Here is a 16,889-nt window from a genome sequence, read left to right on the forward strand (position 1 = left end):
AACCTGAGCTATCTGGAAGTGAGTCCTCTCCCACTGGAGCAGCTGAGCCATTAGAGCAGAACTGTTTGGGTTAGGAACATGTATCTTCTGGGTCTGGCATCATATCTCTTCATGGCAGTTAATGAATGGTATTTTGGAACAGAGTAATTTTCATAAGGACTTGTGCTTCCACATTTTAGAAGATTTTTAATCTCTTGCCTCTAGATGTGTAACCTGTCATTTCCCTATGATGTTTACACTGCATATATTTACATGTAAGCAACAGGTTGCAAAGATTTGAAAACCAAACTTTATTTATTTATTTATTTATTGCTGGACCTGTCAAGGATTTATTACAGAGCACTGGCGTTGGCTGCCCAGACAGGTTTGTGGACTTGGCAATATTTACTTGGTGATATTTTCAAGCCATCTGGATGTATATTGTGCAATGTGCTGTAGGTGACCCTACCTGATCAGGTAGATTGGACAGTATGACCTCCAGAGGTCCCTTCCAACCTCAAGCCGTCCTGCAATTCTGTGAAAAATAATGAAGTTACACTACTCGTTAAAAAAAAAAAAATAGATTCATGGGCTGGGATAAGAGACATTTACTGGGTTCTCTGGAATGAGAGGACATTCCACTGAGCATTCCAAATCTACAAATCAAGTTCCCGTGTGCTCAGGTAGCGACAGAAGCATTGCTCTGGGACTACGGGAATGAGCACGACAACACTGAGTGGAAGCTGAGTGAAAGAAGAGAGGTTTTAGTAGCTCTGTCACCACTTGTCCAGTATAAAACTGCTGCTTTGGACTCCCATGTTGATTCATTTTTCCGGTAATATGAGCTGTCTGGTAGATTCACTGTTCATTCCTTTTGCCTAAATGGTCAGGTGAAAGCTGGAATACATAATTTCTATTCCCCTCTGTAAAATACAACTTCTTGACATAATTTAATAAGTGTATTTCACTGTTTTCCTATTAGAAGAAGCTTATATATTTATGTTTGAATGACAGTGTAGTTATAGAGAAAAATATTTCCTATAATTTTTCTGCAAACTATATTGTTCTTTAATATGAATGCAACAATAAGGTTGCATTCATAAACATACTGTTACCAATATAAATAATTACAAAACCATAAAAAAAATAAATGCACACAATAACCAAAAGTATAAACCCACCACTACTAAATAGCACTTCATAACTGTGGCTCTGAATTATTACTGCTTTACCAACACAGCCACAGTATCCGACTTCATAAAATTCTCCACTCTACAAATTAAATGAATTGGATAATTAAGAAAGCCTATGTTTAGTCCACAAAGGGAAACCACCATCACTGTAGCATGAAAACGAACCCACATTTTAAAAAATGGTAGCATTTCATTCCCTGGCATGCATGATCCATACCTACTTGCTCTCTATCCATTTGTAGCTGCACGTATAGGGAATTTAGAAGCTGGGCACCTTCTTTGCTTCTCGCTGCAGCTGAAGACGCACCACCAATAACTTCAGGTCTAGATCAGAAAATGTTCAGGAGTGGGACTTTGCCCTCTACTCATCTGCAAGACACTTAATTGCTAACAGGAAATAGAGAACTACAGACTGAGAATAGAAGGTTTGGTAGGAAAGATACGGCACATGCCACATAAGTGTGCAGGTATTGCACTAGGGCCTGTTGCCCCCACTGCTGTGGCTGAAGACAAATCTTTGACTCTGCATTTTCCTTCCCTGTGCCAAGAGATGCCTATTATAACCCCTAAAATATGTTAGCTGTACGGTGCTATCTGATTACCTTCCTTGCATTAGCCATAGGAACAGGGCAAAAACACACCTATACAGATGATGTCAGAGAATTAGGCATGCATGTTTTATTCTGAACAGCATCTCCAGAACAGTTGCTGGCGCTCTGCCACTTGCATTTGACTTGTAACATCTCAACATTTGCCAGCAGGATTTTTTGCACCATATACAGATGGCTGGGTGTTATTATCCCTCCACCCACATGCCTGAGTCCAGTAACAGCCCTGCTCCTGGCAAAATTCAATCTTTTTTCATCTCTCGACCCATGCTTATCTTTACATTAGTTTTTAATTAATCTACGGTTAGCTGAAGCTCCCTCCATAAATCAATGATTTCCTTTCAATTCTTGTTAAAGATTTTTCATTTTCATAAACTTGCAGCATGTTGCTGAGAATCAAGTAACAGCACACTTTTCTCTCATTATCACATCAGTGAGGAATGGACTCAATGAAGCAAAAAGAGCAAAAGTATGGCACCGAGGACCTCCAGGCCCTTCTATCTGTTCTATACAATCATCTCTCAGATACTGCAAATGAAAACATTGTCTTTTGCTACCTTGAACGCCACGGGACTGATTCTTTCTTGATGTAAAGCGCCATAGCTCTGTTTTGGCACACAAGCAAGTTGCCCTGATTAACACCACCTGAATATTTGATAGTTTCTACTCTTTAGCTATACTCCCTAGCTAAGGGAACAGTCAATGGAACTGCCCCTCAAAGAGGAATTGCAGGAGTTTTCTGTGACTGCATTGTTTCTAAACGCAAGTTCTTCTGTTATTTGATGAAGGTCTGATCAGAGTGGGATTCAATTTACAAGCCTTTGGTAAATTGAAAACAGTCTTAAAAATCCCAGGACTTTCTGATCAGATTTGCTTTAAAAAGAGATGAATACATTATGCAAAATAGAGTGATGAGCATACTACTTACTCCTGTAGGTGGCATGGGAGGAAAATCTCTATTTAGTCAATGAAGGAAAATGCAAGACATCATGCATTTTAAGCTAGTTCATCAGATCTGTGAGCTGCAGGCACTGGTACTAGGTCCAACTAAAGACAGAGTCCTTTATGGCTTAAGCCCGTGCTCACTATGCACGTGTATTACATTAAACCTTTTATTTTCCCTTTTCTCCAGTTACTCTTCTGTGCATTTTGGTCTAAATTTTCAAAAAATTGCATGCACAGTTCCTACGATTATGCATGTAATCAATTAGCTATTTATGTATACAACTACTGTGACCAGGTATGCAAATCACCAAGTGGCTTTTGCCATTTTTCAGTAATTTAGACCTTCGTCATTTATTCATCCGCTTTTGTTCGAAACAGTAAGTTCATGGAAATTTAATTCATTTGAAACATATGCGTAGATCCATATGAACTGCCCAAAAGCATCACAAAGAGAAAGGATAACCTTGTTGTTAAGGCAGGAGAGCGCGAAATCTGGTTTCCATTCCGAGTTCTGCCACACATTTCCTGTGTAACCTTGGGCAAGTCATGAACTGTAACCTATCTAAGTGTGGCTGACCTACATGTAAAGCAGACAGAGCAATCCTTGCTTCACAAGGCTATTGAGACATTTTGTTTGTTAGCACATGTGAAAAACATTGAAACAAGTATGTGGAAGGTGCTATGGATGTATAAGCTATCATTAATGATATTATATATGTGATATACATGATTCGTACTTGATCGTAAAACAGCGTGTAAAGGGGCAAATGTGGCCATTGAGAACTGAGCAAAGAAAATGGCAAAAAAATTCAAGGAGATGAACAAGAATCAAACAGTAATGGTGAGCACGAACAGGCATGTGAGTAATTAACCTTTATACTGCAATTTTTACTGTCCTACTTGATCTTGGCCTTTTACAAAAGGCTTAAGTGTCCAAAGACATTTGAGAAGCACTGTGTTAGTTAATTCAGCACTGACCACCTTGCGATCTGTTTGATCAGCATGAATTCTTCATTAAACGGGATAATTCTGACAGTGATACTCATGCCAGGTATTGGACAAAGGCTTGTGGAGAGCATTGTGGCGCTGAACTGATTAGGATAGCACGTTCGTTTACAGGAAAATGTGCCCTCTTTGTTTCCTTGTTCACCAGAACAGAACTGCAATGTCAGTTCTGTTGCTGTGGTTCCTTTCCTATTTTTAGATAAAATGCAGTTAGATTTGCACATCTCTTCACCATTTGGGGCATGGCCTTGTGGGAACCGTATAAATTGTGACATATTCTCTGAGAATACTCTCCTTTTAAAAATTACCTCATTTTGTAGCTGATCCTTATATGGCACTCACACTGACATTAGGAGTCTAGAGTAGACTGATTGCAGTATCTGCCCCATATGTATGACTAGTACAGCAAAATGCTTGGTATGCTGCTGATCCAGCTAGGATAAAATGTTACATCTTGGGTCCCAGTTTCTGTTTTGATTAACAGAACATTTCTTTTTGAGAAAGGAAACAAAGCATTTGAGAAAATATGACAGGTTTTTTCTTTACCTTGGTAAAACACTTTGATGAGTCTTTATGTCATGTGTGATATTTTTGGGGAGGTTTTGAAAATCAGAACTGGCAAAGGAAAATGGAACAAATGAAAAAAATTCTAGTACGTTAAGTTTTTTTGAGCTTCAGGCAAATGTTTTAATATATGCCTTGATTCGTACCTCTGAAGGTGATGATCATCCTTTGAGTTTGTGTTCAATCTGCAACTGGGAAAGCAAGCTTACTGATAATATTGGTGAATTTGCTGCAGCGAGCTTTGTACTTCCAGTGTAAAATGCTTAGCTGTGCACAAAATGAAAGTTTGAGAAGCACTGCTCTATAGAAAGTGCACAGTGGTTCTGGGAAGCATGCTATCTGTGAAACCTAGCTAAGAGGAACTCATCAGAAAAAGGTACCAGCAGTGTTATATTCTGCTTGCCTGTTACCATCTTTGCTTTCCTGCAATTTGCTTTCTGCACAAAATATATAATTTCATAACTGACCTGAGAGGACCAAGCTAAACTAAACAGGCCTTCACATGAACTCTTCTCCATGTTTAGCATAGATTCCATTCTTAGTTCATTATCTAGGGCAACTGAAACCACAGCACCTGCCCAACATGTTCAGGCTGGGCACTGGGGACTGTAGGGAAAGCACCACACCAGGCTATTTGTGTGGCAAGCTCCCAGAGGTGCAGAGCCTCCCACTTCATCACACCCGCCTCCAGTGCTGCCATGCTTCATCATGTCAACACTCATGCAGAAAAGCTACCCTGATTCCCATTAACAGAGTGCAAACAATAAGGGGTGGGTGTGATAGGCCACCATGACCTTCTGCAGCATATTGGCCTTCTGCATTCTCTGGAATTCATCTCTACTTGAACTGGAGCAAATCTTTTGGAAAAAGATACAATCTTGATTTAGTATTTTCCAGTGAGGGAAAATACACTATAAACTTTGGGAGATTATTTCAATAGCTAATTAAAGCCAATTAAAACTCTGTGAAGGTCATGAGGAAGGTCCTTATCAGCTGCTGAGAAAGAATCCAGATTTACTACTTTTATATATGAATTGCACCTGTGTTAATTGGGATTTTTTTTTTTTTTGTAATCACTGATTGCAATACAAAAAAGGACTATAGAAATTTGCTCAGCAGACTGATTAAATGAATCACTATTTCTTTCCAGGTGGAGTGTTGATTAAACCTATTACATGTTACCTCAAACATGGAGATATTAGGCACATGCAGAGGGAGTAGTTTCACCATGCTATAGCTGGTCTTCATTACATCTGAGCTGGTTAATGGAAAAAAACAGACACAACATGATTCATTTGATCTTAGGCATACACCTACCTTACGTTTGAACAGATGAATCATATTTGTAGTATGTGGGACTGTTAAGAAAATTTGGGCTGCGGCCCTAATTCAGAGCAACCAGGAAAAGGCCTGCTGAAAGTGATCTACCTGATGGAAAACGATCTGCAAATGGCAAGGTAGAGAGAGAGGACCTTTAGCTCAAATCCGTGGTGTTACCTCTGTCATTATGGGTCCTTGGAATGCTGTGGAGAAGTACCCTCAAACTGTCTCATGACTAGTTTGTAATCTAGTCCTACTGGCTGCATGATATTAGGTATGGTCCTGAATCTGGAATGGATGGTATGATTTAGATGAACCTAGAAAGAATTAAGTCCATGTGCTATGTGATGTGAACTAAATCACAGCAAGGGAAAAATAATGGTGATTCACTTCAGTAGTATACTCTAGGTCTGTGTGGCAGTGTTGATGTAGAGACAGCCCAAGTGCTTTGCCTTCATGACAAAAAGGTATGTGGGTCTGTGCTCAATGCTGGTGGCTAGATCTCAATCAGCTGTCATTATTTTTCTCTCCCAGACATTCTGTTAGACATTCCCAAAGGCAAATAAAGTAGTCTACTCTTTCTTCTGTCTTGGCAAGTGTGGTTGCTGAGTTCTGTCAAATACAGCTTGTATGTTCAGGACTGTGTATCAGCTTTGGATGAAAGTGCCTAGGGAGCAGCTGTTTGCCTGGGTTTCATACTATGGTTTAGCTACTACCTTTTGAGGAAGCATTTAATCATCTATGTTTCTCTTTCACCTGAACACGATTATGCTTACAGGCCAAATCAGTTTGGTCAAAACCAGATGTCCATCAAATCTAGGCAATGAAATCCTTTCTCTTCATACAAATCCCCTGCTTCAGTACTGCAGAAATACCTGCTTCCCTCACTGCTTGTTTTTTTTTTGCAAACCTACAGGTTTTTAAAGCATTTGTTACTTTACACTTTGATATGGAGTATAAATTCTTCCATCACTAAGGGAGATAACCAGTATTGAAGTTCTTTAAACTCTAAGTTTAAGAGGAGAGGTCCATCTTTCATTCTTCTGTAAGTGTTATGCTTGTCTACAGGCTCTACAGAGTTATAAAGGTGGAAACCTAAGAGGTCAGAGGAGAAACACAACTTCATCAATGTCTGGAGATATCACTGGAATGCAAAGAGATTGTTTTATTTGTAGGAGACTCGGTCAATGTCAGAGAAATATCATCTACCTCCTTCTCTACCCTCCGAAGAAATTATCTAATGGTTTGCAATGAGGATGGCTTTTCAGAGGATTTGGTTTTGTTTGAGTCATCATCTCAGAATACGGAAAAATATTTTACTCTTAAATTGTAAATTTCGTTAGCTCTCTAATGCCTGCTGAAATTTATACCGTTCCCAACCAATGTATGCTTTTCACATTTTCTCTCCCTTTGATATACATCTAATCAAATAAATAGGCAAAAATAATAATTCGCTGTACTTTTAACTTAAGATCCAAAAAAAATTCCCCAAGAGAAGCTGGATTTAATTTCTAGACAGGGAAGCCGAGGCAGAGGGAGCTCTAGGGCTTTGCTTGGAATCACGCAGGAGGCCAGCAATTGATTTGGGAATAAAATCCAGGTGTGCTGGTTAATTTCTACATGCAGTTCCCTAGCCAGCACTAACCTCCCAATCCCTTCTCTCTACAGTCGTATCTCATTTCTGTGTGTTGGAGAAGTGTTACAATAATGCAAGGTTCCAAAGCAACACCAGTTGTCTTGCTTGAACTTATTGAATTTTAAAACTCTGTAGTGTTTTGCATTGAAGCATGTGACGTGTTTATCCCACTTCTCAGTTCCTACCACAGAAATGAAACTCTTATAAATCTCAGTGCTTATAATGTCTGCTATCGAAAGATCGGCTCACTGAGAAGATGAAGAATGTGATGGAACATGGCAAAAACGTTTCAGTGACAAATACAGCCGAGGGAGATTCTCTTCCCCTGTCTTCTGAAGAGGCTTTTAAAACGTTCGCTGTGGAGCAGCAGGTAGTTGTTAACATCTCTAAAGAGCGGCCCGTCGATGCATAGATGCGGAGGTGGAATTCAGAGCGCTTGTCTGACCCAAGCAGGAAGGGGCTGTTCCGTTTAACGAGGGCAAGCCCAGCCACAAAGAAGTGATAATGGAGATGCCATTGACGACAGGGATACATGCAGAAGCCACAGAGATTCCTCCTTTTGTCTCCAGACTGATCACAAGGACCAGAATTCATTCGCACAATCGTCCGAAGTGCCTGAAGGAAATGCAGAGTTGAGTCCCAGATAGTATAAACTAAGAATCTTTCTGTTCACGCGGAAGAAAAATATGCTCGTTCCAAGTCTACATGCATAGGTATCAAGCTGATTTAAAAAAAAAAAAATAAATTAACAGAATTAGGCAAATACTTTCCCTGCTTCCTCCCACCAAATGCCTCCTGGGATCTTTCAGCAGATTCCAACCACCGAGTTGTTGCCTTTTCCATTTGGTCTAAAATACATCTATGATTTTATTTTTTTATTTTTTTGTCCTCCCCAATTAGATAATCTTTATTTTTCATTCATCTCAGGTCTAGCTGCATCGCTTTGACCTCTCTGTGAGGCCTGGGTAAATCCTGAAGATGCTGGGCCACAATTCTTAAGAAGGAAACTTCAAGTTCTTTCCGCTTCACTTCCCCTTCACATGTCTGAGGCAGTTAGCGTTGCTGCCCCATAGTCTGCGTGGCAGGAGCTGTGTGCTAGCTGTGGCACCCATTGTCTGCATTTTTCCTCTCGTTAGTCTCCTTGACCTTTCATTGTCTTACTCCTGCAGTGTCAGGTCAGACTTAGTGTAGGTCTCCCTTCACTAAGGACCCCTTTCCTTTCGTGGATCACTAAGCAGGACAATTGCTCTATCCATCTTTTCAGGGTCTATTGTCGAGCCCCCCCTGAGCTGAGAAAGGTTTGATTCACTGGGAAACCATTTTGGTCAAAGGGAAGCCTGACTATGTGTCCTTTTAGGAACTCTGTCTTAATCACTGACTTTTTTATCTGGGATATGAAGAGGATTCAGGAGATCAAAAGGTTTGGGAGTACATGGGTTTGACCACATTTTTCCTGGAAATAATGGGAAACCTCCACTGAAAAATGAGCTCCGTTACAATGGGCAAACAAGAAGGAAAGCCACATAGTGTTCCCAGAGCATTCTGAATCATCGGACCTTCAATAGCTTCCATAAAGAAGGGAAAAAGTAAACAGAAAAAGTAAATGGAATGTAATAATTAATGGACCTGCAGAATCAGACTCATTTTATTTGCGCATAATCGGTGCTTTTAAAAAAAAGATAAGTCAAAAGAAATTGACAGAGCAGATGGAGAAGTCTTGACGACTGGAAGTTCAGTTGGGCTGAGAGTGTAGCAGACACACATGTAGTTACTCAGAATTAGCAGCTTGTGTCACCTTGACAAGTGATTATATACTCAATGGTTGCATATTCTTCCTAGGACCATGAAAAGTTCCAGAGGTCTTGCTGGAGCACTACAGTGGAACTATGTTAGGTTTGAAGGCCCTAACTAGGTATTACATATTCAGCCACATACATGCTAATGCCTTGACAATTTCATTCGGCGTGGGACAGACATCCAGGCATCTACTTCTGCTAGGCATTATCTGTGCCTTTCCTGGCTTTGGAATGCACTCCAATTTTAGTAAGTTTAATTATAAACTTCAGTATTTGCTCAGGTCTTTTCCTGAGTGAAATAAAAAGTACTGACTGGATCTTACAAGTGCCTATGTACTGGCTTTTGGATGAGGAGCTGCAGCAGGCTTCAAACAAGGTCTAACTTACAGGTTATACCTTTGTTCCCCAGCACGAAAGGGGGGAGGTAAGCCTTTAAAATACAAAAACAAAACAAAAAACCTGGAAAGCTCAGCTTAAAAGAAAAATTCTCACCAGCCATGAAGAGTATAAAGTGATACCATCCAAATGCCTGAAACGTTTCAAGGAGAGATGGGTGTAGAACTAAATGAGATGTGAACCATTCCTGTTTTCTATACTGAAACTTCATAACCTGATACAGTTATACATACAGTACATACATACAGTAACTTTTGTGCCACCTTAATTTGCCCTAGCCATTTGACTTTGCACTGTCAGCTGATCTCTTAATATTAGCAGCACCACTTTCTGTCAACGCTATCAAGCAGAGGTGTCCAGGATATTCAATATGCTTTAATTTATATACAAGAGGAAGGGAAAAAGTGATTCAAGTACTTCCTGAACTGTAGAAATACCTGAATTGTGCTTTGGTGGAAAAGCTCCAGAAACAAACTTCTGCTCCAGAAGAGTGTTTAGATGTGATTCTTAAAAGCGCTAAATATCTGTTTTCTATTAACAAGTGCCAAACATACGATGAGAAAATATGAGCTGGTGGAATTAGTATAGCTGCAGTTTTAGACTTCCCAAAGGCAGGAGAATGCTCTGGGATGTATTTCAGCTACGTCAGGGAAGGCCTTCATATAATGGAAGTGCAGTCTCATGAGGTTAAGCTGTTTTGGAAAATCATTGAATTTTATATAACGTTCAAACCTGATAAAGAGAGTTTTGCTGAATATCTCCAGTGACTAACTATCACAAATTCAGAGTATGTGGAAAAGCCACCAACTTTCGCCTGTATAGCAGAAATGCCAAGTCACGGTCTAAACCAGTGACTGAGCACCTGGTGGGTGCAGGGCCAACGCCGGGGAGCTCAGGTGCATGCAATGCACCTGGGTGACTGCACCTGGTGGAGCCAGGACCCTCTCCTTCCCAGACCTCATTTAAGGGTTGGCAGTGGAGGGTATCTTGCTGGAGATCCCTGTGTACCTGAGGTCTTCCAAGGGTAAGCAGACTTTTTTTCCTCTGTTTCTGTGCCCATGGTTGCTGTCTTTGTGCAAGTTCTCACTTACGGCAGCCTAGGACTTAGCTACTATGCTGTCATTGCTGCACTTTCCATTGTGTTGCAACCTGGCTTTCGGTTACAAAGTTACTTTCTCTCTACACGTTTTTAATGATTTTTATGACAGGCATCTAATTCAGAGCCTTTAACTGTAGTGTGCCTCACGTGGCTAAAAATGTTAGATCAAGAAACATCCACAGGAAAGTATATTTAATGAGCAAAAGAGAGGAATGGTTTCCATTAATTCTGATGACTAACATTAAGGCTATTGATAGAAGTTTTCTTCATCTAGGATGTTTTCCATCCATTACTAAAGTTACTGCTTCGACCTACCTATCAGCAGGGCACTGTATGTAAGGGCTTTATAATGTACTTCTGTCAAAACCAACTAGATTGAAATAATCTGAGCTTCTATTACATGGCAGCCTCTAAGGAAATAATGTTTACCTCATTTAAAGGTCTTGTGTGTCACTCTTCCTGGATATTTTGAGAGATCTCCTATTGCTTACTGTTCTTTGAGTCTCAGAATATATCTTGGGTGGGCTGCCATGCTTCTTACCTGTGAAAACACCACGCTGTCCCTAGATATCCTCTCAGTTCAGCCTTTCTTGATGAGCTGACTTTGGTAAAAAATGATTATGAACCTCAGGAGAAATTAATTTCCCTGATTGAGAATTAGATCAAGAGTTTAACTTAGTACAGATAAGTCTCACATAATTTGGGAATTCCAATACTGCCTTCCTTCTTTGTCAGCCGATTGGTAGGGGCAAGACCTCCAGCAAAGTAATGATAAAAGGAAGAAGGTCACCTCCTCTGTTAGCACATCTGGATCAGGAAGAGGATAATTTACTATCCTCACCCTAAACTCCCATTGAAAAGAACAATCCTTTTCCTCACAAAGGACTAGTGGCTCTGTTGCATATTTAACTGGAATGGTAATATGGTCAGTTCCATAGCTGAAGATCTAAGAACTATAATATGATTGAACTAATTGCTTCCAGAGGGCAAGAAACAGAAAGAAGCTATAAAAAGGTATGCAGTATTTGAAAATCAGGCTTTTTTTCCTCCAAATAATACTGTTTGTAGAGCTTTAAATGCCAGATGGAACATAAATTGTTAACTATTATTTCTTATAAGCTTTCACATTTTCTATCCTTTGTTAAATCTTAATCTCCATATGCTGGTTCATGCTAATAGCTTCCACAGTAAAATGCAGTACATACAGGTGGGCAAAATGACTGTGTGTTCTGAGTAGTTACAGTTGGTTGCTAACTGCTGATGTTGTATTCAACTTTGTAGTTTTCTAATATTGAGATATTCAGTAAGTGCAAAGCTGTATTAACTCTTCTTTTGTAACGGTAAGCAAGATTTTCAAGTAGCTGGTTAAAGGGAAGATTCCCATTAACTTTAGTGGTCTGTGAATCAAGCTCTTGATATATATATAGAAGGTCCCTGAAAACAAAGTTTTATTTTTTTTAATGTATTGTCTCATGTGTTGAATAGCATGGCTTACTGCCCAGTGTTATGGCAGTTCACAATGACTATTCTTCCCACCCATTCTCCTTCTCCTCCTTCCATTAATCAGTGATGGGTTGAATTCAAATGTTTTCAAAGTTCAGTCTGGTTTTGATGTGATGGTACATAAAAATATCTACAAAGTAGTTATTAGGGTGCTTGGTGTGGCTGCATTTGTCCTGGGGAAACCTCCCCCTCCTTTTTGAGAGCAGCAACACATTTTGTGGGAAGGTTGGCAGCTCTACAAGGTCCTCTCTGAGGCGGGCTCCACTCCCTCTGCCCCAGTGGTACATCCATCATTTTTGGTTTTCCTTTCCAAAATGTTTTTCACAAAAATCACTTCCTTGTTTCACATTACTCCATGCTTTGTGAATTCAGACTGGAGCATGCTGTGAACCAGATCCATATCTGGTGTAAATCAGCATCATCCTGCTACTCTCAGTGGAACTACAAAATTTGGTAGCCATGGAGGATCTTGCCCATGAACTCTAAGCAGACAGTTTTAGTGGAGAGAAAATGGGTTTGTGTGTTTTGGAGAGAGATACCAGAAGGGGCAGCAAATGGAAAATCCTATCTAAACGTTAAGGTGTTTAACTTCACTACCCTTTCTGTTCTGCCTAAGATAATAATTTTGGATGAACTTCAGTTCTTAGTACCCTCATACTGTCCACTTCCAGGCTCTAGACATTGGTGTGGAGCAAAATAAATAAATAAATTATACAGCATCAACAGCTCAGATCTTTAAAAGAGCTCAAATAATATCATCATAAAATAACCCTGCATAATTGTATCCTCTGCACTCTCATTTCTTTCTATAAGTGATCATGCTAAGCACCTATTTCAGAAGTTACTCCAAGTTTATTCAAGGATGCATTTAGTTGGATCTGCAGTACTTGTCACTTGTTGGCCAAAACTGACATAAGGGATTTCAGTGTGCTGCTTTTAACTTGGTGACACTGCCTTTAATTTAGCGTAAGTGATTATATATGTTTGACTGTCAAATCACTGTATGTAGCTTTTGTGGTTGGGGACTTGTTTTATCAAAGAATTCTGCTGAACCTCTTCCAAACCAGAACTCTCATGTGTATAATTATATTGTATTTTCATTATATAAACTGTATTTTTAAGACTGAAAACATATGAAATGATTATGGGAATGTGCATTCTATACAACACCACCACGTACTTGTGGGAAGATAAGTTTATAACATTAACCAAATGTTGTCATTAATATACAGGTACAAGATGCATCCTTGTGACCTGTGAATCTCTTAATGAGGGAATAAAAGGATCTGCAAATACATGCAATTGCACTTCAGATTGAATGAAATTTATAGCAAACTTTACTTTGCAGTGAATAAACACCTCAGTGGTACTTAGTGGAAGTAGATGTCAAATATTCACAGCTTGCTGTTGAACTTGTAGCCAAGTTAGGTGCTTTCAAAATGCCTTTCAAAGGGATACTTCTGCAAATGTTTATTGCTGCTTTAATGTGCCTAACAGGTGTGAATACAATGCTGGAAGTATTTTGATGTTTTATCCCATTTTTTTTTTCCTGGGATTATGTCATTAATTTACTTCCATTGTCTTGCTGCAATCCCCTGAGGAAATAATTCCAGTTCAAGTAGGTACCAGAGAGACCAACCTTTTAAGAGATCTGCACTACAATATTGATTAAGGCAGGGTCCAAAACTATACCCAGTAGCAAGGGTTGGCCAAGAGACATGAACTGCACAAGTTCTGAGAAAACTGTCAACACTATCATGTCTGCAGAATGTGCTCATTCATAGATTTATTGTTATTATTATCATGATCTTCTTAACAAGGTTGTCAAGCATTGTCCTTATGCTTAAAAAAAAACAAAACAAACAAACAAAAAAAACAGAGAACTGAAGCATCATGTCAAAGTAAGCAGCTTACCAAGAACATACTAATACATATGTCAACAGAATTCAGTGCTTGAATTCAATTCTCATCCTGCACCCTTACACTCTTGCCCTAAATAATAAGCTGTCTGTTTTTCCTAATGCCTTTGGTAGCTCCGTAGTGAATAATCCTGGTAATTTTTCCCCCCGACCTCAGTAACTTTTGCTTGATTCATGGTGGTTCTTAAAAATAATAATTTTTAAAAAACAGCCCTCAAAGGAAATAAAGAAACTATGGGGTATTTTGTGAAAGCAAACCTGTATGTGTATATACACACACATGCACACAGAATTATACTCTTTCAGACATGCAGCAAACTAGAGAAAACATCCACCATCAGAACTATCTGTGAGTCACCTCAAATGAATGCTGTTTCAAGGCAATCCTATGCAATAGATCGATAAACAATGTCTTCAGTTTGTGGTGGGGAGTTTAGGCCCAGTCATTTACAAGCTAAAAAAAAATAGGTCAAGGAATAGTGGTGATAACTTGCCTTATCACCGGGCGGTGTGTGTGTGACCACTGTCATCTGTAGCTCCTGAGCAGTATGCTGATGTGGGTGCTGAGCCCTCTGCAGGGCTGGCAGCACAGGAGTTACTGATGCTACAGTGCTGCAAGCCTGAGTGGAAAATCAGGGCCAGGGTCTAAAAATCTCTTCTTACAAGAGATGCATTATGATAAGTTATCACAAAGTTTTACAAGGGCAACAAATGCAGAGGGATACCTGTGTCCAATGAAATGTTCTGAATCTTCAGAGAAACCATCTGAAGGCAGTTTTGCAGACTTGCTGCAGCAAATTCCTGCAGCACATTCTGAAAGTCCCCAGCCTGAGTCACTCTGAGCTCGACTGCAGAGCTTGGAAGCTGATGAATCACTGTTGAGCAGTATGTATGTTTTTATAATCTTCGCTTTAAGTAATGTCCATTCAAGATCTAAGCTAATGACCACTGGATAAGGGTGCGGATGGAATGTGGTTTCCACATTTGGAAACACGCTGTGATGAATCTGTTCTTTAAGTGTGTTTATGTTTGAGGGACTTTGCATGCAGGCTATCTCCTCAATGGCATGTTAAACTCTGCTCTCCGAGGAGAAGAGTGCAAGAGAGGTAGAGGGGGGAGGAGAAGAATCCAAAAGGATGGAAAATCTGCAAAATGCATTTCTTTGGAAGCACTAAAGTTGAATTTGCAAGGTTTGAAGTGTTTCTCATTCAAGGGAACTCTGATAATTCACCACAAATTATTACAGTGTTGAGGGGTCTGAATCTGCGGAACGAGTCACCATTTTCAGTATCTCTACGATGAATGTTGTTTGCTAGTACGTTATGCGTTCAAACACCGAAATGATTTGAAATCTTTGCAGATGATTTTTGCTGAGATTGTAAGCTTTATTAATTTCACACCATCTCCTTCCTTCTTTCCACGTCTCCATGTGCATACTTTATTTCAGCACAGCTTTTAGGCACAGCTCCCATCACGTGCATATTTCCATTGGAGACTATTCATTCATGTGTGGTATCCTGCAGACCCACTACTGCAGCTTCTTATAGTTCATAGAATCATTAAGGTTGGAAAAGACCTCTAAGATCCTGTAGTCCAACCACCCACGTGCCACCAATATTGCCCACTAAACCATGTCCCTAAAAGCATGGAGAGAGTTTAGTTCCTAAAGCACAGAAACTTGAGCTAGGAATGTAATGATTGGTCTGAAGACAACACAGGATTACCTTTGGCTTTTCACCCAAACTGGTGTAAACAAATTCCCTACTCCCAAAATAACTTGCAAGATACCTTTCCCCCTCCTCGCACTTAAGTATTCCTCTGCACTTCCTGATTTTGGCAGGGATGTTTCAGAAATAGCTATTACGATGATGTTTCCACTCTGAAAGAGGAAGCACTGGGTGGGAGGAGTTAGGAGCGGAACAGAGGAAGCAAAGCTGTTTCATGCCATCTCAGGCTCAACTTTCACAGCAAATAGGTGGAAACGCATCTGGGTGCTGAGCCGCCAGAGCCTACCCTCGCCCGGCGCGAGGCCAACAGTGCATGCACACAACGCGCAGCGTGCGTGGCCCCTCGCATGGCTCGGCACAGCTGATGCTGACAGCTCAGCACTGCTGAGCCGAGTGAATGAGGCGAGGTCAGGAGGGAGGCAGCAGCGGGCTCCCCTCCCTGCGCCGTACATGAAAGGTGCTGCTGGGACGGCTTGCCAGTGCGGCTTTGTGTGCAGCAGTCATGCTGGAGAAGCTGCTCTGTCACATGTTTGTCAGCCAGCCAAGATTTTAATTCTGAACTTTTCCATGAAACCAATAGCTACATTTTCTGGCTCTGGCCCGCTCTAGTGCTTGGCCAGGGCTATGGGAATGAAATGTCAAAGCAGCCTGTCTATGAATTGAGATTGCTTTCATGCGTCTCCACCTGCTGGCTGGCATTTCACTAATTGCAGCAGCCTGTGGGGATGACAGTGGACTTGAAGTGAAGAGCTTATGTGGGAAGTGTAACTCAGTTCTACGAGAAGACAAATGAACGTGATCGGAGAGATTATTTTCTAACTTGACAAAGAGCATTGTCCTGCGTCACAGGCCACAGGTGGAAGGCCACTGAAGTTTTCAAGCCATGCTTTTGAGCTTCTGAAGCCTCAGCTGAAACATAAGCACTAAGCAAGGTTTTTGGAAGGAATTCACAAAGTGTGGAGACATTAACATACTATTTCACGACTAAAACCAGATGCTGAGGATGCTAATGTGCTCTCATTGACACAGTGAAAGAGGGAAATTATTTATTAATATCTGGAAGCATGAGCGTTCTGGGGCCCGCAGTCTATTTTCTGTGTGGTTAGGAAAGCAGTTACTTAGCAAATGTGGGCAGGCAGCTGTTTCGAATGGAAAGGAATAGAAATGATTAATGACTTCTATGCTTTAAAGAAATGAAC

This window comes from Numida meleagris, chromosome 6 (genome assembly GCF_002078875.1).
Source record: "Numida meleagris isolate 19003 breed g44 Domestic line chromosome 6, NumMel1.0, whole genome shotgun sequence".
Classification (NCBI taxonomy): Eukaryota; Metazoa; Chordata; class Aves; order Galliformes; family Numididae; genus Numida; species Numida meleagris.